At 42.8% G+C, this 24,234-nt stretch overlaps 1 protein-coding gene across 15 annotated transcripts in view; it reads left to right on the forward strand.

Annotated features, from left to right (window-relative positions):
* Window positions 1–24,234, forward strand: part of greb1 (growth regulating estrogen receptor binding 1) — a 314,458-nt gene that overhangs the window by 76,692 nt on the left and 213,532 nt on the right. For 2 of the 15 annotated variants that reach the window (XM_072561941.1, XM_072561942.1), the window contains exon 2: window positions 6,131–6,201. The exons of the other annotated variants lie outside the window; for them this stretch is intronic. The gene's annotated coding sequence lies outside the window, so the exon portion shown is untranslated. The remainder of the gene's footprint in view (window positions 1–6,130; window positions 6,202–24,234) is intronic. 15 annotated transcript variants of the gene reach the window in all.

Below are 24,234 nucleotides of genomic sequence, written 5' to 3' on the forward strand. Positions count from 1 at the left end.
ATTGGATATCTGCCAATATTCTAGGATAAGATGCAGTCGGTTCTGCTATCATGCGCATTTTGTCAACGTGAATTGACGATAATGCGATTGAAGAATTTAGACCATTATTTGTAGAATGCAAACTTACCTTACCCGTATTCACTATAACGTGATTCCAGCCCTATTGGCTTAAATGGTATTGCTTTTATGCAATTTTCTTATAACGTGGGATTGCATGGGAATGCAACCACAGTATTGTAATATATCAGAACAGACTGTAGGAAGTTGAATGTTACTGAGGCAAATTGCAGCATTAGCAAGGCTTTTAAAAGCAATAATCCCCTTTAATTAACAACTCAGCACTCCCTAGCAAGAATCTTTCCATGCCAATCAGAAATAAAAGATGGCTTCAAAATAGGCCTCATCTGACTTCTGCTGCAAATCTCTCAGCTCTCAGATTATGCCCCATGTTTTTTATTTCCTTTTTGTCAGACTCTATTATCAATAAGAAAGGACAGACCACACCAAGATAAGAATAGGCCAGCAAAATGAATTGGGAAAAAATACTTTAAGTGAATAAGGCCAGAGGAGAGGTGGGTGAAGGGCGAGTTAGAAATTCAAAGATAAATGTTGAGCTGACATTAAAATGTCGCAATGTGGGTAAAGACAAGCTGTTTATTAAACTCTCAGTCCCTCCCTGTCTTAGTGATACTATACAGGGACTGTAATTAATTGAAAAGTCACTTTATGTGATTCTGGAACATATGCTGTGAGGTAGATGAACCATAAATGGACATAAATAGTTTGGATCTAATTTTCATCAGAGACATGGTTACAAGGTGACCAAAGTTGGGAAATAAATTTTCCAGGGGATGCAACAGTTTGAATAGACTGGTAGAATGGAAGAGGAAGAATGGTAGCCATGAAATAAACGATGACATCAGCACTTGAGTGAAACAGGATGTTGACTCAAACAATTGGGAAGTAGACTCCATATAAGTTGAGATTTGATAGCACTACGGTGAGAGTACACTGGTAAGTATAGTTTATATACCCTGTCACAGTAATTTACACTGTTGGACGAGAAACAATAAATTTTCATTTGTAACAAAGGTAGTACTAAAGCAGGAGAAAGTGAGGACTGCAGATGCTGGAGATCAGAGTCAACGAGTGTTATGCTGGAAAAGCACAGCCGGTCAGGCAGCATCTGAGGAGCAGGAGAATCGACGTGTCAGTCATAAGCCCTTCCTCAGGAAGTAGTATTAAAGCAGTGGGGCACTCTAATCTTCATGTAGACTGAACAAATCAGTCTACATGGAACAATATTTGCTTCTAACATTCCTTCATTACAGTTTCCTGAAGCAAGGCACCAATTAAGGCCAAACTATTTTAGATCTCATGTTGTACATTATGGCAGGCTCCAACTAGCAATGGCATTTAGCCAGGGGGCTCAGGGACACAGTGTCCTATTAAATACAGCTCAATACTTTGCAGGATTGACTGGACAGTCTGTCCCTCAGCACATGCTAGGCAGACTCACTTTAGTTTATTTCCCTTTTGACCTTCCTGCAGTGGTTTGCACAATCAGGCCATTTGCTCAGCCATTTTGATGGTAGTTATGAGTCAACCACATAACCATAGTTGAAGGTGAAGAAGGTTACCTAAGTGATCAATTGGATCAATGGGCTGAGGAGTGACAGAGTTTAACTTGGACAAATGGGACAAAACAAACCAGGGCAGGTCTTATACAGTTAATGGTAGGGCTTAGGGGAGTATTGTCAAGCAGAGTGACCTAGGGTTCAGGTACATAGTTCTTTGAAAGATGCATTATACATAGATAGAGTGGTTAAGAATTACAGAACCATCTCAGTTATCCGAACATCAATTATCCGAACAATCAGTTATCTAAACAAGATGCTCCCCGCTGTCTCATTTGGATAATCGAGACTGTTCTTCGAGGATGGCCTTTTGGAAAGGGCAGTCATGAACCAGATGGATTTTTGTGACAATCTGGTTATTTCATGATCCACATTACTACCTTTTGATTCCATATTATTACTTCATCAAATTTAAATTGGACCAGCTATCATGGTGGGATTTGAACCTTTGTCACCAGAACATTAGCTTCTGGGCCCCCTGTGGACACGGGAGACATCATCTTCTTTCCACCCATCCACTGTGACCTCACGAAGCACCCAAACAATTTGGAACCTATTCTCTTCCAGTTGTACCATTCTTGTCAGTTCCCAGGGTACATTCAGTTCCTGCATAACAGTCACAATGTACTATAAGTAATGTTAACAAGTTAAGATGCATGTAGCTAACAAATTGTGTGGTTAGGGCTTACCGCACACACAAATAATTACCATGATGCATGAAGAATAATATTGGCGTGCAGTCAATGGGCACAAGTTAATTGTGCTTTGAGATTACCATGCTCCTGTTCAGCAGCTGTTAGATGTAGCACCCAGAGCACTTTGGACAAAACCCAATGATTTCACCTACTTTTTGTTGACAATTAGAAAGTATAATTACACCTTTTTTATAGTCCACATTTTCCAGTCAGTGAAGAGTGGGAACACACATTAGTGATCTTTAAAGCTATCCCTGTACTATTTAAAACTGGAGCCTTCAGGCTGTCACTCCTGATTTCAGCACCAGTTTATTGGTGAACAGACTGGGGAGGCCCAGAGATCAGGTGTAAATACCCAGGAGCCCATGCCAACTTTTACACCACAAGCTGCAGACAGCCTGCTGAGGTTTACTGATTTCCAGAGCTTTAATAAGGCTTGTCAATCTCAACAACTGACCTCTTCCAATTTGCCACACTGCTCACTCCTCTCACTCTGACACTCCGCATAGATCCCTCAAATTCCAACACCCCTCATTCCCTCCTCACTCCAACACTCCTCATTCTCCCCTCACTCTGACACCCCTCATTCCCCCCTCACTCCCCCCTCACCCCAACTCTCCTCATTCCCCCTCACTCCAACACTCCTCATTCTCCCCTCACTCTGACACCCCTCATTCCCCCCTCACTCCTCCCTCACCCCAACTCTCCTCACTCCCCCCTCACTCCAACACTCCTCAGTCTCCCCTCACTCTGACACCCCTCAGTCTCCCCTTACTCTGACACCTCTCATTCCCCCCTCATTCGCCCTCACTCCAAAACCCCTCATTCCCTCCTCACTCTTACACTCCTCATTCACTCCTCACTCCAATATCCCTCATCCCCCTCAGTCTCATACCCTTCATTTCCCCCTCACTCCAACACCCCTTATTCCCCCTTTACACTAACACCCCACATTCCCCCTCACTCTCACCCCTCATTCCCTCCTCACTCTCACCCTCATTCCCCCCTCACTCTCACACCTCTCAGTCCCCCCTCACTCTGACACTCCTCATTCCCCCCTCACTCCAACACCCCTCATTCCCCCCTCACTCCAACACCCGTCATTCCCCCCTCACTCCAACACTCATCATTCCCCCCTCACTCTGACACCCCTCATTCTGTCCTCACTCCAACATTCCTCATTCCCTCCTCACTCTGACACCCCTCATTCCCCCCTCACTCCAACATTCCTCATTCTCCCCTCACTCTGACACCCCCCATTACCCCGTCATTCCAACACTCGTCATTCCCCTCTCACTCTGACACCTCTCATCCCCCTCACTCCAACACCCCTCATCACCCCTCACTCTCATACCCCTCATTCCCCCCTCACTCACACCCCTCATTCCTCCCTCACTCTCACACCCCTCATTCCCCCTCACTCTCACACCCCTCATTCCCCCCTCACTCTCACACCCCTCATTTCCCCCCTCACTGACACCCCCATTCCCCCTCACTCCCAACACCCCTCATTTCCCCCTCACTCTGATGCCTCTCATTCTCACCTCTCTCTGACACTCTTCATTCCCCCATCACTCCGAAACCCCTCATACCCTCCACATTCCAATACTCCTCATTCTCCACCAACCTCTCCCCACAATCCCCCCCCCCAATCTACAAGAACATGAAGAGCAACTAGGGAGAGCATAGGGCCTCTTAAAGAGCAGTAAGGTTGTCTATATGTGGACCCACACGCGATGGGAGAAAAACTAAATAAATATTATGTTTCAGTTTTTACTGTGGAGAAACAAATGGAGGTTAGGGAAATCTGGCAAGTGAATATTGCTGTCTTGAAAACAGCCCACATTATGAGAGAACATGCTGGATGTCGTAAAAAAAAACATAAAGGCGGATAAGTCTCCAGGACCTGATCAACTGTATCCAAGGGTGTTGCGGAAAGTTAGGGAAGAAATTGCGGGGCCCCCAACAGAGATATTTGTATCAGCTACGGCTATGGTGAAGTGCTAGAGGAGTGGAGGGTAGCTAATGTTGTGCCTTTTTTTTACTAAAGGCCATAAGGAGAAGCTTGGGAACTACAGACCTGAGGAGATTAAGGTCAACGGTGGGTTTGTTGTTCGAGGGGATTCTGAGAGATAGGATTTACATGCGTTTGGAGAGGCAAGGCATGACTAACAATAGTCAGCATGGCTTTGTGCATGAGAAACCATGTCTCACAAACTTTATTTGAGTATTTTGAGGACATGACCAAAAAGATAGATGAGGACAGAGCAGTAGATTTTGTCTACATGGACTTGAGTCAGGGGTAGTGTACTGACACAGATAGAGAACTGTTTGACAGACTGGAAACAAAGAGCAGGAATAAACAGATCATGGCCTGTGACCAGTTATTCATAAAGATTTAGATGGTGGACCTGAATGCAATATAGACTCATCATCATAGAATCCCTACTGTGTAAAAGCAGGCCATTTGGCCCATCAAGTCCAAACCAACCTTCTGACCCCCTCCCCCTGCCCCGCTACCCTATCCCTGTAGACTTGTATTTCCCATGGCTAATCCATCTACTCTGCGCATCCCTGGATAGTCTGCATGGCCAATCATCCTAACCTGCACAACATTGGACTATGGGTGGAAACCACAGAGACACAGGGAGAATGTGCAAGACTTTAGATTAGTTCCTTAATTGCTCTTGAACTAAGTTGGGCAGGCGCTGGAGAAGGTAGGAAGAGTCAACCTCATTGCACTGCATCCAGAGTCACATGTGGACAAAACTAGGTCAGGCAGACAGATTTCCTTTCCTCTACTACATCAGTGAATCAGATGGGTTTTTAGTGGTAATCACTGAAACCAGTTGTATAAAATTCTTGATGTTATTACCTTCCAAATCCCAAAGGTGGGATTTGAACTCATGTCCCACAGACAATTTACAAGGACCTCTGGATTGCTCATCCCAAAATATTGCCAATATGCCAGCATCTCCTTTGTTTGTTCCTTTCATCATACCCATTCACTAGGGTGTTTTTCTATGCAATGCTGTGATATAGTACTCAAAATGCTAACTAGTCAATAATAATTAACCGTAATCGGAGTGTCCAGTATTGCAGATCATCTTCTTCTGTTTCTACAGCCCTCCTAGCCTCGGGAATGTGTTCCAGTTCTTTTACACAAAAAGCCAGCACTCTTCCAGCATTGTATTATTCACGACATCTGTCATTGGCATCATCACCTTAGGCTAATAAGCAGTCTGAGGCAGCAGCGGTTCAATAATCGAAAGGACAAAATGTTTTATAGTGCAGGAGTTTGCTGTTTAGAGAGCTGACTCTCCTGAACACCACAAGTAAAAAGTCTCAGTTCTCAGATGTCCCTAGCTCACTGTGCATGGCTGTATGAACAGGGATGTGTGGGTTATGCAGATGCAGGGTATTTAATATCCACGACAGTACTTTTTCTTTGCTTACAATCAAAAATAGGTTTTGTTCCATAATTCCTGGACCAGGTCTTTAGTTAAAATGACTCTGACCATTCACATACCAAGACACAAAACAAAGTCATGGTTTTGTGCCTGTCTTTATTTCCAGCTGCGATTGCTTATCAAAACTGTGCTATTAAAATTATTGGTGGCAAGAAACTGTTGCACCAGAATGGATTCTTGCCTGTTTGTCTTCGCTGTCACGCATTCACTCATGATTTGCACAAACACTTGCACCAATTTGAAAATCTGTCCCAAATGATCAGTTTTGTTATGTGAATGGGTTAATGTGCTCCTTTGGAGACTAATGGATACTCTCTCTCACTGCCAGGAAATACCATGACCATGACTATACTGAAAGTACAGGGGATGATGCAGGCCTGATATGACCAGCTATTGAAGGTCAGAACAACTGTGTGAAAAATGTTGCCTAGCGTCAAAGTTTAATGTTAGAAATCCACCTCATATTCTGTATTTCTCGTGCATTTTTTGTGGAAAGAGATTAATTTCAAAATATTTATGATGGGAATCAGTGAATTGAACTTTCTGTCCCCTGTGAATCACAAAGTTATATGTCCCCTTAGTGCTTGATAGTTTTCTTGGAGATAATGTTACACTTAAGGAATTTATTAGATTCTTTTTGAAAACCGGATTTAATTCGGGAAAATCAGGCTCTCTATTTGTTCTCATTTTTATACAAAGTACAGGATTTTTTTTCTCATGAGGCTATTGAGATTCATGATCAGAGCTAAAAGGCCTTTGGAAATCCAAATAATATTAGGTTCTGTTGCCCGGATATGTGAAAAATCCTGTGCTGTTTGTTTGTTTGTACAAGGCTTTTATTAGGTGTATTTATAACATAGTGTCCAGTTTAAATCCTCTTCTTACACAGTCTTAAAGTGCTGGAATTTATTTCCAGAGGAGACACATTGATTTATGTAGTGAGTGGGGATTTACTGCAAATATTCTAAAGAGAGTGGGATGATTCTTCCTGTGTTGCTGACGCAACTGGTAACTGTTGAATTGTTCCAATCCCCATGGAAAACCATGACATATAAACAATCACAAGCGAAGAAGAAATGACTGGCAAGATTCAACCTTGTCTAAAGTTTAATAATTAAACCAAAATCAGCATAAATTAAATCAGCAAAGTGTATTCAATAGAAATCAAACCTGACCTTTGAATAGCAGATACATCTTCGTTGTAAGAAACTTGCTGGCAATCTCTTGAGCACATGTGCAATGCTAAAGTCTTTCACAACCGTGTCTTCTTCTGGTACTGTTCAATTCCTTTTCAATCACGCAAAATTTTCAGAAATTGCTTTTTTGCCCCATCAGTTCCACAGAGACAGTTATTTACAAAAGGAACAGCTCTGCAGAAAGTTTTTAGCTTACACTTGTCTGGAAGACAGATTTCCCAGAGTCAGCTTCATTCAATATCTTCGGTTAAAACTGAAGTTAGTGGCAGTAACCTTTGTTCATTACCCCTGTCTCCGAGCGCAGTTTTCAGGTCCTATTCTTTAACTTGTCTAGTGTAGCAGCTGGGAATTCAAATTTATAGTCCATTTTCTGATAGTTTTTCTTTCTAATAGTGACGATCTCAAAAGACACAGGCTTTGAAACCCAAAATTAGAGAAGAACAAATCAATTGCAAACTGTGGATTTTATCAGTGATTGAGAGAGATTTGTTTCGGGGCCGGGGCAGAGGGAAGAGGAAGAAATTATTGTGATCAGTTTCGGTCAGTCACAATGGATCAATTGATCTTTACCTATTCTCCATTTGTGTAATTGCACTCTCCACTTAAGAAGGCCTGAGGCTTTTATATTAAATCCAGGCTTTTAAAAGTAGCAAAAAGTACTTTTTGAACAGGACATTTTCCTATTCCCTACCTGGGACACATTTCCTTCTGTGTAAAATTGATTTGTGTGCTGTTTTCATATTTTACCAATAACAGTAAAATGCTTTCTTGAGTTCCGCATGCATATTCAGTTTTAAGTTGTTTGTCTTTCAATATTTCCCAGTTCCGTGTTCAAAGTCTTCAGCTTTACTTGTACTTAGTCATTGTTAAGCCCTGGTATCAAGTTCTCAAAACAACAGGAAAGTTTTTCTTGATTGCCAACTCGTTGGCAGAGCTTTGTTAGTTGCATCCAACAAGGAATGCTGAAGGGAAACCAACCCCATTGGAACAAAGATGAAGATCTGGCTGATACTAAATCGTAACCATTTTGACAAGCAGAACATTTCACTCCTGGAAATCTGGTTTTCTCATTATTACTGTTGCTGAGTAACCTGTTTTACCTGTCACCACACTGGTGTTTTGGAGGACAAATGTTCACTTTATTTTTCAACTGTTGTGTCAAGAGATGGTGTTGACTTTCACCAGAAATTGACAGTGTGAATTTAGATGAATTTCTTGAAATAACTCACTTCTGAAACTAGCCTCATTACTTATACCATACCTCCACAACATGCTGCTTATAGGATTTCCCTGGAATTTGCTTTTAGGGTAGCAACAAATTTTTTACCAACAAGTATAACCAGCTCACATCTACTTGAGTCAGGCAACAATGAAGTCCTGCCAATCTTGTAGTGTTTGATGCTACAGTGCACTATCAAACAGAAAGTGATGTTCCTCACCATCTTCCTCCTTGGAGAAAATAGCCTCCTAGCTCTTCAGGCTTTATTACATTCTCCAGAGCACAGCGTACCAAGATTATGCAGCACATCCTGTCTGCTAGGCCCGTCAGATTGATGCAAGCCTCCGAACCCCATCTTCAGCAGGCACTTTGTCTGCACCACAATCGCTCTGACTGAGGGAGCAATGTGCAAAAAGGCAAGGCAAGACAGCATAAAACAAGCCAGAGATGCTGGGAGCATCTAAGCAGGTTCAAAGTCAGCACTAAGACAGCAAACAGGCAGCCCTGAGATGCTCTGTCCTGTAAGATGGGTGCCAATCTTACATAATGTCTCCTGGCAACATTATTGTAATGATAAGTGACTGTGTGTTCCGAAGTATAGCATTTATGCACGGAACCATATTGTAAATGGTGATGTGCAGTCAGTATCTGGAGAGGCTGTTATGCGTTAGATGCCAACATCCATGGATTTTTGGAAAGTGGACTGGCCTTACCCTTGGAGTGTGTTCTGAGATGTCAGGGAGTGCTGTTGATGACCAGGCTAGGAGGAGCTCAAGTGGGGAGCTAGAGTTGCTAGGTACCAGCTCTGACCTTCACGTCAGGAATTGTCGCTGTCGAGTTTCTGTCTGGTAGTCAGGAGAATTGGAAACTGCATATCGATGAGGTGAGATTAGATAAAAATGGGACACTAATCCAAGAATGCAAATGAGCCTTATGCCATTCACTAGTGAGATTCTTATCCTGCTGTTTCAATATTTGTTTGGAGAATTGGACTTTCTTCTCTCAACACTGAGAATCCCATTTTTGCCAATCTCATCCAATTTTCCCAACTGACTTATGCGAGCCTTTGTGAGCGTCATGTGTGGCATGTTAGGTCAGTGGTTAGTACTGCTGCCTCACAGCACCAGGGACCCAAGTTCAATTCTACCCTCAGGTGTAGAGTTTGCACATTCTCCCTGTGTCTGTGTGGGTTTCCTCCCACAGTCCAAAGATGTGCAGATTAGCTGGATTGACCATACAGAATTGTCCATAGTGTCCAGGGATGTGCAGTCTAGGTGGAAAAGCCATGGGAAAGGCAGGGTTGCAGAAATAGGGTGGGGGGCTGGGACTGAGTGGGATGCTCTTTGGAGGGTCAGTGTGGACTTGATAGGCCGAATGGCGTGCTTCCACACTGTGTGGATTCTAGGACTTGTCAATGGCCATGTCATTCAGAAGCTGTGAAGATACCACACAGTGGATTGAGGGTTAATGAGAAAGACTGTGAGTTATGAGTTGGGATGAGTTCCCTGGACGCTTTGAGTTGAGTAACTAAGTGATCCATCGAATTCTGAGTTGCGTGTCTGTTTATTTGCATCACCAGTTTCATTATCTTTTTCTTTTGCCTTGTTGTAGGAATCTTGGTCACCTCTTGCATGTTTTCTCTCTTCCTGAAGTCTAGGTGAGGTATCCCTTATTTCCTGCAAAAGCTTATGTTCTCCACGTTATTTCTGAAACATGAGGGCATTGTTATGTTTCCAGTGGTTCAGAGCTGGTGCTTTCAAGGTTACTTATCATACTTTGTTTCAAATCTTTAAGCAAATATAATCCATGATAGTTTGAAATTACTCTGCCTTCGAAGGTAGAATTAGAATTGGGTTTTACTGTCATGTGTACTCACATACAGAGATACAGGACTACAGTGAAGAGTGGACCAAGTCACCATTTCTGGCACCATCTTGGGTATAAAAATATACAAGTACAAAAGCTGAGGTATATAGTAGAAAAATAAAGAAAACATGAAGTTCAACAGGACAGTTCTTCTTTGTTTAAAGTTGAAAAATAAAGAAAGGCAGTTAAAAGTTCAGTGTTTCAGTCCTTTTTTAGTCATGGGCCTTTGGATGCTTCACACTGGCCTCTCCTGATGAGAGCTTGAACTCCACAAAAGGGCTCAGTCACTGACACCCCCTCTCGACCCCCACACTGGGCTCAATCACGGCCCTCCACCTCCCATGCTGGGCTCGCTCTCACCCTTCCCCACCTCACTCTGGGCTCTGTTATACCCTCCCCCCCCCACTCTCAAGCCAGGCTCAACCACCGTCCCCCCACTTCCCCACCTCCCAGCTCCGTGTTGGGCCTGGCTGTCCTCTGTGCTGCCATCTTGCTGACCACTGCCGGACTCCTGCCTGGCCGCTGACCGCTCCGGTCCTTGGCTATGCCATGATGCTGCTGACCACTACATTCTACCCAGAATGCCAGCCGCCTCATCACCGAGGGATAATGTCGCTCTGAGGATCCTTATCGCTGCCGCACTCTGGACTCTAATCCTGTCCCCTCCATGATTGAGCCCTCTCCAGAAGGTAAGTTATAAACAAACAACTACAAAGCTTAAAAAAAAAGAGCAAGGAAGTGAAAGAAAATGTAAAAAAATAAAATCCAATGGAGTGGCTGAGCCCCAGGCTCTGAGCCCAGATCCTGCATCCTCTACCACTGTCCATTTGCGACATATATAATGGGATGGGAAGCAATGACCAATTAAACAATTATTTCCACACTCTTAGCCGTATAGCCTTCCCCAATACCTTCCATGAAACGTTGGTCAGCGTTGGCAGCTGATTCATCTCTCCAGGAATTTGTTTGTATAATTCTGGACCATCCAAGACAGAGGACGGGAGAAAATTGTGGCTGTACGAGCTGCTCCTTTCTTGAGGTTTGTTTCAGAGTTGGAGCTGATTTCCTTAAATTTGTGGAGCAGTTGTTACTATTTTATTGGCTATTGTATTATTTTGGAACATGGGTGGTGGGTGGGGGGGGGGCGCGGAGGGGGCGTGAAGATCAAAACAAAGGGACTTTTAAAACACGCGGTGCTCAGAGAACAAGTTCCACGTGGGAGGTGAAAGAAGGAACAGTGAACTTTCACACCTGACTACCTGTGCTGTTTCGTTTGAAGTTTCTCTGGACATTGGAGTTCGCTCTATGAAAATGAACAAACAGTGAGATTCACAGCTGACCTTGGAGGGACCTCTCGAGAACTGTTCACAACAGAGGCGGGGGTTCAGCTAACCATTTCGTTTTTTACGACTAACCTTATTGATGTTTTTTGTAAATTTGAAATAGTTTTGTTTCTATGTTTATTGAGACCTGACACTTGATTAAACTTTCTGACTATATAAACATTGGTACCAAGTTATCCTGAAGCTGTGTTTTTAGGGCAGTTTAGACTGTGCTATTTTCTAGGTCCGTAGATTGTTAAGGTGCAAAGATGGCCTTTAGTAGAGTAACGTATTCTTCCTGTTGGATGTGGAAGATTCCGGATAATTTCAGTGTTCCTGATAATGATGTCTACAGGAAGTGTGTTTGGTTGCGAATCCTATTGGATCGCATGGATCAGTTAAAGCGGCAGTTTGTGGTAATGAGGAATTTTCAGGAGCCAGGGGATGTGATGGATGGCAGTTTCAGGAAGGTAGAAAAACCATAAATACAGTTGGGAAAATGGGTTAGCTCTGGGAAACATAGGAAGAGTAGATAGGTAGTGCAGGTGTCTCCTCTGGCTATCCCCATCTCAAACAGGTGTGCAGTTTTGGAAAATGTCGAGGTGGTGCACTCTCAGGCAAGTGTATTATGAACAGCCAAATTTCTGGGACTGAGACTGGCTCTAGTGTAATGAGGGATATGTCAAGTTCCAAGTAAGCAATTGTGACAGGGGACTCTTTAGTTGGAGGAACAGACAGATGTTTCTTTGGCCGGCAACAAGATATCAGAATGGTGTGTTGCTTCCCAGGTTCCAGGGTCAAGGATATCTCTGGGAGGGTGCAGAATATTCTCAAAGGGGAGAGAGACTAGCAGGAGGTCATTGTACACATTGGAACCAACAACATAGGAGAAGAAAAGAATGAAGTTCTGACGAGAGAATATAGGAAATTAGGCAGGAGGTTAATAAGCAGGTCCTTGAGGGTTGTAATATCTGGATTACTCCCAGTCTAGTGAGAGGAGGAATAGGAGGCTTGAGCAGATGAATGCATGGCAGAGGAGCTGGTGCAGTGGAGAAGGATTCAAATTTTTGGATCATTGAAATGTTTTCTTGGATATAAATTGTTTACAAAGAGTGGATTACACATGAATTGGAAGGGGACTAATATATTGCCAGGAGGATTTGCTTAGAGCTGCTCGGAGGATTTAAACTAGTGAGGGTGTGGCAGTGGGAAGGGGGTAGCAGGTTTAGGAGAGATAGTGAGAAAAGTGATCAGTCTGAGGTTGGTGCATTTGGGAAAAGGAGTAAATCAAACAGTCAAGGCAGGAAGGAACATAACAGAGAACCAGGTAGGACTGATAAATTAAACTGTGTTTATTTCAATGCAAGAAGCATGACAGGTAAGGCAAATGAATTCAGGGCATGGTTAGGAACATGGGACTGGGATATCGTCGCAACTCCAGAGACATGGCTCAGGGATGGATAGGACTGGCAACTTAATGTTCCAGGGTATAGTTGCTATAGGAAGGATAGAAAGGGGGGCAAGAGAGGAGGGGGAGTAGCGTTGTGTCCAGTGAAGCTTTTTGGATGGAACTGAGAAATAAGAAAGGGATGACCACAAGGGATTGTAAAGTGGACATGAGACAGCTTTGGCAAATAGGGTTGAAGAGAATCCAAAAGGATTCTACAAATACATGAAGGACAAAAGAGTAACTGGGGAAGAAACAGAGGCCTGTAAAGATCAGCAAGGCTGCCTACATGTGGAACCACAGGAGGTACTAAGTGAGTATTTTGAATCAGCGTTTGCTGTGGAGAAGGACATGGAAGCTAGAGAACTTGGGAGAATAAATCGTGATATCTTGAAGAGTATCCACATTACAGAGGAAGAGGTGCTGGATGTCTTAAAGTGCATAAAGTTGGATAAATCCCCAGGACCTGATCAGGTGTACCCCAGAACATTGTGGGAAGCTCAGGAAGTGATTGCGGAATATGGATGGTTGGCTAACATGGTGCCACTATTTAAGAAAGGTGGGAAGGAAAAACCAGGGAACTATAGACCGGTGAGCCTGACATTGGTGGTGGGCAAGTTGTTGGATTTTGAGGGACAAGATTTACATGTATTGAAAAGGCAAGGTCTGATTAGAAATAATCAGCATTTAATGGTAAGGTCCTGGGGAGTGTTGCTGAACAAAGAGACCTTGGAGTGCAGGTTCATAGTTCCTCGAAAGTGGAGTTGCTGGCAGATGGGATAGTGAAAAAGGCATTTGGTATGTTTGCCTTTATTGTGTATAGGAATTGGGAGATCATTTTGCGGCTGTACAGGATATTGATTTGGCCACTCTTGTTCAATTCTGTTCTCCCAGCTACAGAAGAGATACAGAAGAGGGTTCAGAAAAGATTTGCAAGGATGTTGCCAGGGTTGGAGGGTTTGAGCCACAGGGAGAAGCTGAATAGGCTGAGGCTGTTTTCCCTGGAGCATCGGAGGCTGAGGGTGACCTCAGAGGTTTATAAAATCATGAGGGGCTTGGATAGGGTAAATAGACAAGATCTCTTCCCTGGGGTGGGGGAGTCTGGAACTAGAGGTCATAGATTTAGGGTTAGAGGGGAAAGATATAAAAGTGACCTAAGGGGCAACTTTTTCACACAAAATATGAGCTGCCAGAGGAAGTGGTGGAGGTTGGTACAATTACAATTTTAAAAAGGCAACTGGATGGATGCATGAATAGGAAGAGTTTAAAGGGATTTGGGCTAAGTGCTGGCAAATGGGACTAGATTAGGTTAGGATATCCAGTCAGCATGGATGAATTGGACCAAAGGGCCATTTTCTGCGCTGTACATCTCTATGATTCTCTGAAGATATCTTGGGGGCTAATTGTTTAAATTAAAATGTATATATGTTTGCTTTAAGTAAAAATAACTGAATAACACATGAAGGACTCTTGTCACAAGCACCGAGAATGCTGGAGAAACTCAGCAGGTTTGGCAGCATCTGGGAGAGAGAAACAGAGTTGACATTTTGAGACTGATATGACACTGCTTCAGAATCTTCTTTGTCAGCTTCCCTCCATGGGACCCATGGTTTTGGTCACCACTGTGATTCTCCACATCTAGCTTCATGATGTCCCTCGATTTGAACTAATGGGGCCAAAGTAATCACCAAGTAATCCCTATCATGATGTTTTATCTGCTGAGGACTCACACTGGTAGATAAATAGGGGAGTATTAAAAATAAATAAGCAAAGTATTTGCATTTAATTAGCAGCTTTCATGATATCCCAAATCACTTTATAGCAGGAGAGGTACTTTGAAATGCTATACTGCATAATGTGGGAAACACAGCAGCCAGCTTACACACATTTCGACAAACTGTAATAAAATCAATAATTAAGTTCTTTATTTTTAGATTTTGCTCATAGCGCAATTGTTGGCCAGAATATTGAGAGCATAACTGACCCTCTTTGGTGCCACCTTTTACATCTACCTTCGATGGCAGATCAGACCTTAGTTTAACATTCCAACAGAAAGGTAACACCTCTTACACCACGACACTCCCTCAGCGCTGAAGTGCCAGCCTAGCTGGTGTGTTCTAGCCCCTAGATTGGGTCTTGACCTATGTTGAAAGAGCGAATCCTTTGTGCCCAGACACACTTGGAGTCTGATTACAACAGCCACACTCAAGCTGTGAGTTCGAGGAATTGCCTGTATGGAACGAGCTGCCAGACGAAGTACAGTTACAACATTTTAAAGGCAACTGGATGGGTACATGAATAGGAAGAGTTTGAAGGGATATAGGCCCAATGCTGGCAAATGGGACTAGGTGAGATTGGGATGTCTAGGGTTGTTTCTGTGCTATATGAATCTGTGAAAAGTAGAATTCCTACAGTATGGAAGCAGGCCATTTTGCCCATCAAGTCGACACTACTCCTCTGAAGGGCATCCCACCCTGGTGCCCCCCGACCTCTACCCTTTCCCTGTAACCCTACATTTCCCATGGCTAATAAATCTAGCCTGCATAACTTTGGATTGTGGGAGGAAACCCACACAGACACGGGGAGAATGTGCAAGTTTCACACAGACAGTCACCCAAGGCTGGAATTGAACCTGTATTCCTGGCACTGTGAGGCAGCAGTGCTAACCACTGAGCTACCATGCCACCCCCTAGAATTGAATGTTTTGTAGGGTAATGAATCTACTGATCTGAACAATAAGATTGAACCAATATTTCTATCTACAGTGAACAAGATAGCAGAGAGGAAATAAAGAGTAGGAATAATGAACTATTCTCACACTGGCAGGTTATGACTAATGGAATTCCACAAGGATCAGCACCTGGGTCGATTGAATACGATGTGGAAAAATATGAGATTAACCTTTTTGCTGGACAAACACATATGCAGGGTATTTCTTTACAGTTACACGGTTGGAGAGTAGAGAGGTAGAGTGGGCGGCACGGTGGCACAGTGGTTAGCACTGCTGCCTCACAGTGCCAGAAACCCAGGTTCAATTCCCGCCTCAGGCGACTGACTGTGTGGAGTTTGCACGTTCTCCCTGTGTTTGCGTGGGTTTCCTCCGGGTGCTCCGGTTTCCTCCCACAGTCCAAAGATGTGCAGGTCAGGTCAATTGGCCATGCTAAATTTGCCCGTAGTGTTAGTTAAGGGGTAGATGTAGATGTAGGGGTATGGGTGGGTTACGCTTCGGCGGGGCAGTGTGGATTTGTTGGGCTGAAGGGCCTGTTTCCATACTGTAAGTAATCTAATCAAAGGTACAAAGAAACCTGGGTGTCCTTGTCAGTAAGCCACTTAAGGCTAATGTGCAAGTGGAGCAAGCTATTAGGAAGGCTAAGGAATGTTAGTCTTCATGGCAAGAAGATTTGTATTCAGGCATAGTGAGGTGTTGCTTCTAGTGTGTAGGAGTTTAGTTAGTCTGCACCTGGAGTTGTTTCTGCAGATTCAGTATCCTTATTTCAGGAAAGATATCATTGCCAAAGAGGAAGTGCAACAAAAGGCACAATTTAAAAATTTTAAAATTGCCGTTTTGGTTTGAAATAAGGAGAGTTTTCTTTTTACTCAGTGTTGTAAAATTTTCTGTAGAGGCTGTGACTTTAAGTACATTTAGGGTGGAGATTGATAGGTTTGACATCACTAACGGCATACACAGTATTGGAGATGAGGTGGTCAAAGACGTTGAAATGGTTTGATTAGCCATGATTGTATTGAAGTGCGGGGGGGAGCGCAGGCTGGATGGACTGAGTGGCCTACTCTAGTTCCTAGCTTCCTTTGCTCCGATGATGGGTAAGCAAAATTAGCTGTCAGGACTGGAAATAATATTCACAAAAAGCCCAGTTTGACATTGTTGTCAACTGTAGAAAATATCTGCAGTGGTGAAACAGTTTATGGAGTAGTATCTGGAAGGGCATCCCTTCACAAAGGCAATCTCTTTATTTTGTTAACCTAAAATGAGACTTGAAGTTTGTCTTGTTACTGTTGTGTCTCTCTCAAACCAATTTTCCTGATTGTATTTTCCTTTGAACACCAGAAAATGACCTGAAAAGATTTCTGAATTGATGAGACTAAATTTGTATTTGTCTAACGCATTGCAGGACTTTGTATTGGCACTTTACTCTTTGCTCTTTTATAAGGAGACAAAATAGACAATTTTGCGTCCGTTTCAGTTATTTAGCTTTGTGCAAAAGCTTATTTCGTATCTCATGACAATGAAACCTACTGAGCTATTGAAGTGTTTAAAATTCTATATGTCAGAGTACAAATACTTTTAAAAATGCTTCTGATGATTTTGGACTCAGCACTGAATAATTCTGAATGAGATTTTACACTGTAACATTCTATATTATAGTTTTATGAATAACTTCTTCACATATGAAACATTAAATGTAAATTCTGAAAAATGGACAACACAACATTAAATCAGGTTCAGCTGTGCCTCTAGTCTGTGTTTGGACCCCCATAACCTTGGTGGTGAAATATGATTAATTATCTTGTGAAGTATAGCACAGTCTACAAAGGGTTGTTGTTGTAGGTACAAAAGCAGTAACTCTAATATTCAAATTGTTATTGCCAGCTCGCCTTTTCTTCCCACTGGGGTCTGATTCAAATTATCATTCTAATTAATTTTATAATTCATGTTTTATTTGGCAGTACACTCAATGAGGTTATTAAAATTCAAGGGAAGAAGCATTTCATCAACCACAATGCCCACACATACCTGACCATCGTCTAGGGCACTCTGTGGAGCTGGTTTAAGCAATTCAGGTATCATTGCACTAAAGTTGCAGTTTTGTGGTTGAACTGGCACACTCTTATAATGAAACATTATCCTCATGCATAGTTTTTATTTGTGATGGCATCTGGTAAATTATTTACAAAATGGAGGTTTCCAGTTTAACATTTTGTACAATTTGCAATCAAGTTCAACAATAAATAAAATTTCCTTCTGCTCTTTGTTGCTGCATTTATCATTTTAGTTGAATATAATATTTCCATTTAAATTCACTCAGGATATAGGTAGGCTCATTCCTAATTGCCCAGAGGGCAGTTCAGCACTAACCACATTGCTATGGGTCTGGAGTTACATATAGGCCAGACCAGGTAAGAATGGCAGTTTCATTTGATAACGGACGTGGGTGAATTAGATGGAGTGGACCATGACCAAGTTCATGAAACCTCTCCAAGCGTCTTTTTGTTGTGAGTTTGATTGTGAGGTGGTTGCTCTGAAAGCTTGTGATTTCAAATAAACCTGTTGGTCTATAATCTGATGTTGTGTGATCTTTGATGCTATCATAAATAATAATCAAGATAGCCTAATGATATGCCTCATTATCATGCATATGCATGAAAAATCCCTGGCGGATAGGATCAAGGATAACCCCAAGGCATTCTATGCATATGTGAGAAACCTGAGAATGACGAGAACGAGGGTAGGTCCGATCAAGGACAGTGGTGGGAGACTGTGTATTGAGTCGGAAGAGATAGGAGAGGTCTTGAACAAGTACTTCTCTTCAGTATTTACGAACGAGAGGGACCGTATTGTTGAAGAGGAGAGTGTGAAACGGACTGATAAGCTAGAAGAGATACCTGTTAGGAAGGAAGATGTGTTGGACATTTTGAACAACTTGAGGATAGACAAGTCCCCCGGGCCTGACGGGATATATCCTAGGATTATGTGGGAAGCAAGAGAGGAAATTGCAGTACCGTTGGCAATGATCTTCTCGTCTTCACTGGCAACTGGGGTGGTACCAGGGGACTGGAGAGTAGCGAATGTTGTGCCCCTGTTCAAAAAAGGGAATAGGGATAACCCCGGGAATTACAGGCCAGTTAGTCTTACTTCTGTGGCAGGCAAAGTAATGGAAAGGGTACTGAGGGATAGGATTTACGAGTATCTGGAAAGACACTGCTTGATTAGGGACAGCCAGCACGGATTTGTGAAGGGTAGGTCTTGCCTTACAAGTCTTATTGAATTCTTCGAGGAGGTGACCAAGCATGTGGATGAGGGTAGAGCAGTGGATGTAGTGTACATGGATTTTAGTAAGGCATTTGATAAGGTTCCCCATGGTAGGGTTATGCGGAAAGTCAGGAGGCATGGGATAGAGGGAAATTTGGCCAATTGGATAGAAAACTGGCTAACCGGTAGAAGTCAGAGAGTGGTGGTAGATGGTAAATATTCAGCATGGAGTCCAGTTACAAGTGGAGTTCCGCAGGGATCAGTTCTGGGTCCTCTGCTGTTTGTAATTTTTATTAATGACTTAGAGGAGGGAGTCGAAGGGTGGGTCAGTAAATTTGCAGATGATACAAAGATAGGTGGAGTTGTGGACAGTGAGGAGGGCTGTTGTCGGCTGCAGAGGGACTTAGATATGATGCAGAGCTGGGCTGAGGAGTGGCAGATGGAGTTCAACCCTGCCAAGTGTGAGGTTGTCCATTTTGGAAGAACAAATAAGAATGCGGAATACAGGGTTAATGGTAGGGTTCTTGGTCAGGTGGAGGAACAGAGGGATCTTGGGGTCTATGTACATAGATCTTTGAAGGTTGCCACTCAGGTGGATAGAGTTTGTAAGAAGGCCTATGGAGTATTATCGTTCATTAGCAGAGGGATTGAATTCAAGAGTCGTGAGGTGATGTTGCAGCTGTACAGGACTTTGGTTAGGCCACATTTGGAGTACTGTGTGCAGTTCTGGTCGCCTCACTTTAGGAAAGATGTGGAAGCTTTGGAGAGGGTGCAGAGAAGATTTACCAGGATGTTGCCTGGAATGGAGAGTAGGTCGTACGAGGATAGGTTGAGAGTTCTCGGCCTTTTCTCGTTGGAACGGCGAAGGATGAGGGGTGACTTGATCGAGGTTTATAAGATGATCAGAGGAATAGATAGAGTAGACAGTCAGAAACTTTTTCCCCGGGTACAACAGAGTGTTACAAGGGGACATAAATTTAAGGTGAAGGGTGGAAGGTATAGGGGAGATGTCAGGGGTGGGTTCTTTACCCAGAGAGTGGTGGGGGCATGGAATGCGCTGCCCGAGGGAGTGGTAGAGTCAGATTCATTGGCGACCTTTAAGCGGCATTTGGATAGGTACATGGATGGGTGCTTAATCTAGGATAGAAGTTCGGCACAACATCGTGGGCCGAAGGGCCTGTTCTGTGCTGTATTGTTCTATGTTCTATGTTCTATGTTCTATTTACTGCTTTGCAGTGTCACAGAGTGAATGGGATATCAGATTATTTTTTTCACAATTCAAGTTTCTGATCTCTGGGAAAAATGCCAAATGGAAGTTGAACATAATTTTGATTTGATTTATTATTGTCATGTGTACTGAAAAGTATTGTCTTATGTGCTATACAGGCAGACTGAACTATACAAGTGCATAGGGAAATATAGCTATGATTTTGTCATTTCTGGATTAGTGGTGCTGGAAGAGCACAGCAGTTCAGGTAGCATCCAAGCTATGATTTTGTCAGTATTGTAGTGGCTAGCTTCTCTTGCAAGCTTCCCAGAAATATGCTTGGAACTAAAACTACTTGTATTTATATGATTTCATTTCTATAATAAATAAAAGTGCCTTCCAAAAAAAAGGACAGGAGGACATTGAAAAAAAAAGCAGAGCTGGGATACTGTTGCTGTTTTCAAACTGAAATATTTTTCTCCTTGAATCCCAGTGAGTCTGGAAGTAATCAGATTTTTGTGTGTTTTCTGTTTTCCCCTGATTTGCGCTCACATTATATGACTGCCTCATCCATCACCTCTGGGACTGGGCCTTTGCCAGACCACAGGGTTTACCAGACCACGGGAGGGAGGTCAGCGTGCTTGGGTCAGCATAGGGGTTTTTAAAAGACAACGGAAGCACTTTTTTTTTCCAGTGTGAGGTTGAAGCATTTAATTCTTTATGTCTCCCAACACCCAACTGTGAGCAACAACATAAATCATTTATTTTTACCGAAGGGTTAAGCAAGTACAATCTCAATTATTCCAGAGAAAAGAGATACCACTGAAGTACGTAGGGTGCAGCCTGAACTTGTGCTCTCCATAGCCACGTGACCCAAACAGTGGCTTTACATAGTCCAGAATTGCAACCATGCTGTGGCTGCTGGACCAGAGACTGCTGGCTTAGGAAGGTACAACCTGTACTCATATTGCTTAGAATAACCTTGCAATTATGGCACGTATTCCTTTTTAGTAGCTGACATTAATTTCGGAAGTGGGGAGTTAGATTTTTGTTTGAGTGAATCCTTATTTTTGAATTATGTCCAGCACTCGCGCACTCTCAATCTTTACCTGACATTTTATCACACACAGCCACGTCTTTCTCCCTCAATTCCAGAATGTACTCAGAGGTTGGAGTGATGGCTGCTTACTTGAGGTTGTGGTTTCCAATGGATAAGATTGAACATAAGAACTAGGAGCACGAGTAGGCCATCTGGCCCTTCGAGCCTGCTGCAGACCTCAATAAGATCATGGCTGATCTTTTCATGGATTCAGATCCAGTTACCTGACCACTCACCATATCCTTTATTGTTCAAAAAAAAGTCTATCTTAGCTTTAAAAACATTTACTGAAGTAGTGTCATAACTTCACGGGGCAGGGAAATCCATAGATTCACAGTCCTCTGGGTGAAGAAGTTCCTTCTCAATTCAGTCCTAAATCTGTTCTCTCTAGTCTTAAGGCGGTGTCTTGACTGATCGATGTTCCCGCTTGCTTCTGTTCTGTGGCTAGACACTGATCACATCGCCGTGCTGCTATGTGACACCTGCTTTTGGAAAGTTGTGCAGCTTGAGAAAGGTGCTTGCTTTGGAGGTTTGTTGCAGCATGTTTCGATTTGGTTCAGTTGGACAGTCACTGCAGGATAAAGTTTTTTCTCTCTGACGGCAGTGTAAACAAATGAATAAGATGTATACCAGGAACTGATGTGAGAAACCAGGATATTACTACTGTAAAAACTATAGGGGGCCATTCAGCCTGTCATGTCCATCTGGACTCTATGCAAGAGCAGCTCAATTTGTGTCACTCCTCTACCATTCTCTGCAGACTTCCAGTTTTTCTTTTCTTCATCTGACTGTCTAATAGGTTCCTGTAGGTTGAAGAGGTAACAGGTAATGCTTCTCGGCCCACACCCAATATCTGACTTGGGGCCCTGGAAGTAAATTATAACCAGAGCAGTGAACCTCCACACTTGGAGGCAGCACCCACTTTCTGGATGTCCCAGCGGTGTGAATCCAAAGGCTGTCCTGTGGTTTGACCAGTGGATGAATGTCGTCATGAGCAACAAGGTGAAACAATCATGAGGAGCGTGACCCTGGACAAGCTAAAAAAGAAACCATAAATGTATGACTTCCACATAGCATGTGAAAATTAATTTCTGTTTACAACTGTAAAAGGTAAAGGTTGTCCCTATGTGTCAGACAAAATATATCAGTGAGTAAAACGGAGAATTTGGCACGGCACACTCTGTGTTGCACAGTAAATTCCAGGATGGGTATCATACAGTTAACAAGTTGCCTGCAACACAATGAACAGCTCAAATCACATGCCACAAACTCTGCGCATTTTTGGACATTTTAATTTAAACAATTAGCCCCCAAGATATCTTCAGAGAATCATAGAGATGTACAGCATGGAAACAGACCCTTTGGTCTAACTCATCCATGCTGACTGGATATCCTAACCTAATCTAGTCCCATTTGCCAGCATTTGGCCCAAATCCCTCTAAACCCTTCCTATTCATATACCCATCCAAATGCCTTTTAAATGTTGCAATTGTACCAGCCTCCGCCACTTCCTCTGGCAGCTTATTCCATACACGCACCACCTCCTGTGTGAAAAATTTGCCCTTAGGCCCCTTTTAAATTTTTTCCCTCTCACCCTAAACCTATGCCCTCTAGTTCTGGACTTCCCACCCCAGGGAAAAGACCTTACCTATCCATGTTCATCATGATTTTATAAATCTCTATAAGGTCACCCCTCAGCCTCCGACACTCCAGGGAAAATAGCTGCATCCTTTCCAGCCTTTCCTGTAGCTCAAATCCTCCAACTCTGGCAACATCCTTGTAAACCTTTTCTGTACCCTTTCAAGTTTCACAACATTCTCCCGATAGGAGGGAAATCAGAATTGCACACAATATTCCAAAAGTGGCCTAACCAATGTTCTTTAAAACCACAACATGACATCCCAACTCCTATACTCAATGCACTGACCAATAAAGACCAAGTGTACCAAACGCTTTCTTCACTATTCTATCTACCTGTGACACCACTTTCTAGGAGCTATGAACCTGCACTCCAAGTCTCTTTGTTCAGCAACACTTCCGAGGACCTTACCATTAAGTGTATAAGTCCTGCCCTGATTTGCCTTTCCAAAATGCGTCACCTCACATTTATCTAATTTAAACTCCATCTGCCACTCCTCAGCCATTGGCCCAGCTGATCAAGATCCCATTTTACTCTGCGATAATCTTCTTCACTATCCACTACACCTCTAATTCTGGTGTCATCTGCAAATTTAGTAACTATACCTCCTATGTTCACATCTTGATCAGGTCCCGAGAATTTATCTTCTATGCATTTTAAGACCCCAGCAGCACCACTTCTATAATATTTTTCAAAACATCACTATTTATTTCCCCAAGTTCCCTAGCTTCTATGTTCTCCTCCACAGAATATACTGATGAATAATATTCATTTATATTTCACCCATCTCTTGCAGTTCCACACATAGACAACCTCGTTGCTCTTTAAGAGGCCTATTCTCTCCCTCATTACTCTTTTGCCCTTAATGTATTTGTAGAATCTCCTTGGATTCTCCTTAACCGTATTTACAAAGCTATTTCATTTCCCCTTTCTGCCCTCCTGATTTCACTCTTGAGTGTATTCCTACTGCCCTTCTACTCCTCTAGGGATTCATTTGATCCCAGCTGTCTATACTTGACATATGCCTCCTCCTTTTTCATAACCAGAACCTCAGCTTCTCTAGTCATCCAGCAGTTCCTACATCTACCAGCCTTATCCTAAATACTAACAGGAACATATTGTCACTGAACTCTTGTTATCTCATGTTTGAAGGTCTACCACTTTCCAACTGTCGCTTTACCAGCAAACGGCCTCCCCAATTGACTGCCTAATTCTATCAAAATTGGCATTATACCAATTTAGAGCTTTAACTTCTAGATCATATCTACCCTTTTCCTATTTTATTAATAATAGAATTGTGATCACTTGCCCCAAAGTGACATCTCAGTCATTTGCCCTACCTTATTTCCCAAGAGAAGATCAAGTATTGCTCCCTCTCTAGTAGGTATATCTAAATATTGAATAAGAAAGTTTTCTTGTACACACTTGACAAATTCCTCCTCATCCAA

This window comes from Chiloscyllium punctatum, chromosome 3 (genome assembly GCF_047496795.1).
Source record: "Chiloscyllium punctatum isolate Juve2018m chromosome 3, sChiPun1.3, whole genome shotgun sequence".
Lineage (NCBI taxonomy): Eukaryota > Metazoa > Chordata > Chondrichthyes > Orectolobiformes > Hemiscylliidae > Chiloscyllium > Chiloscyllium punctatum.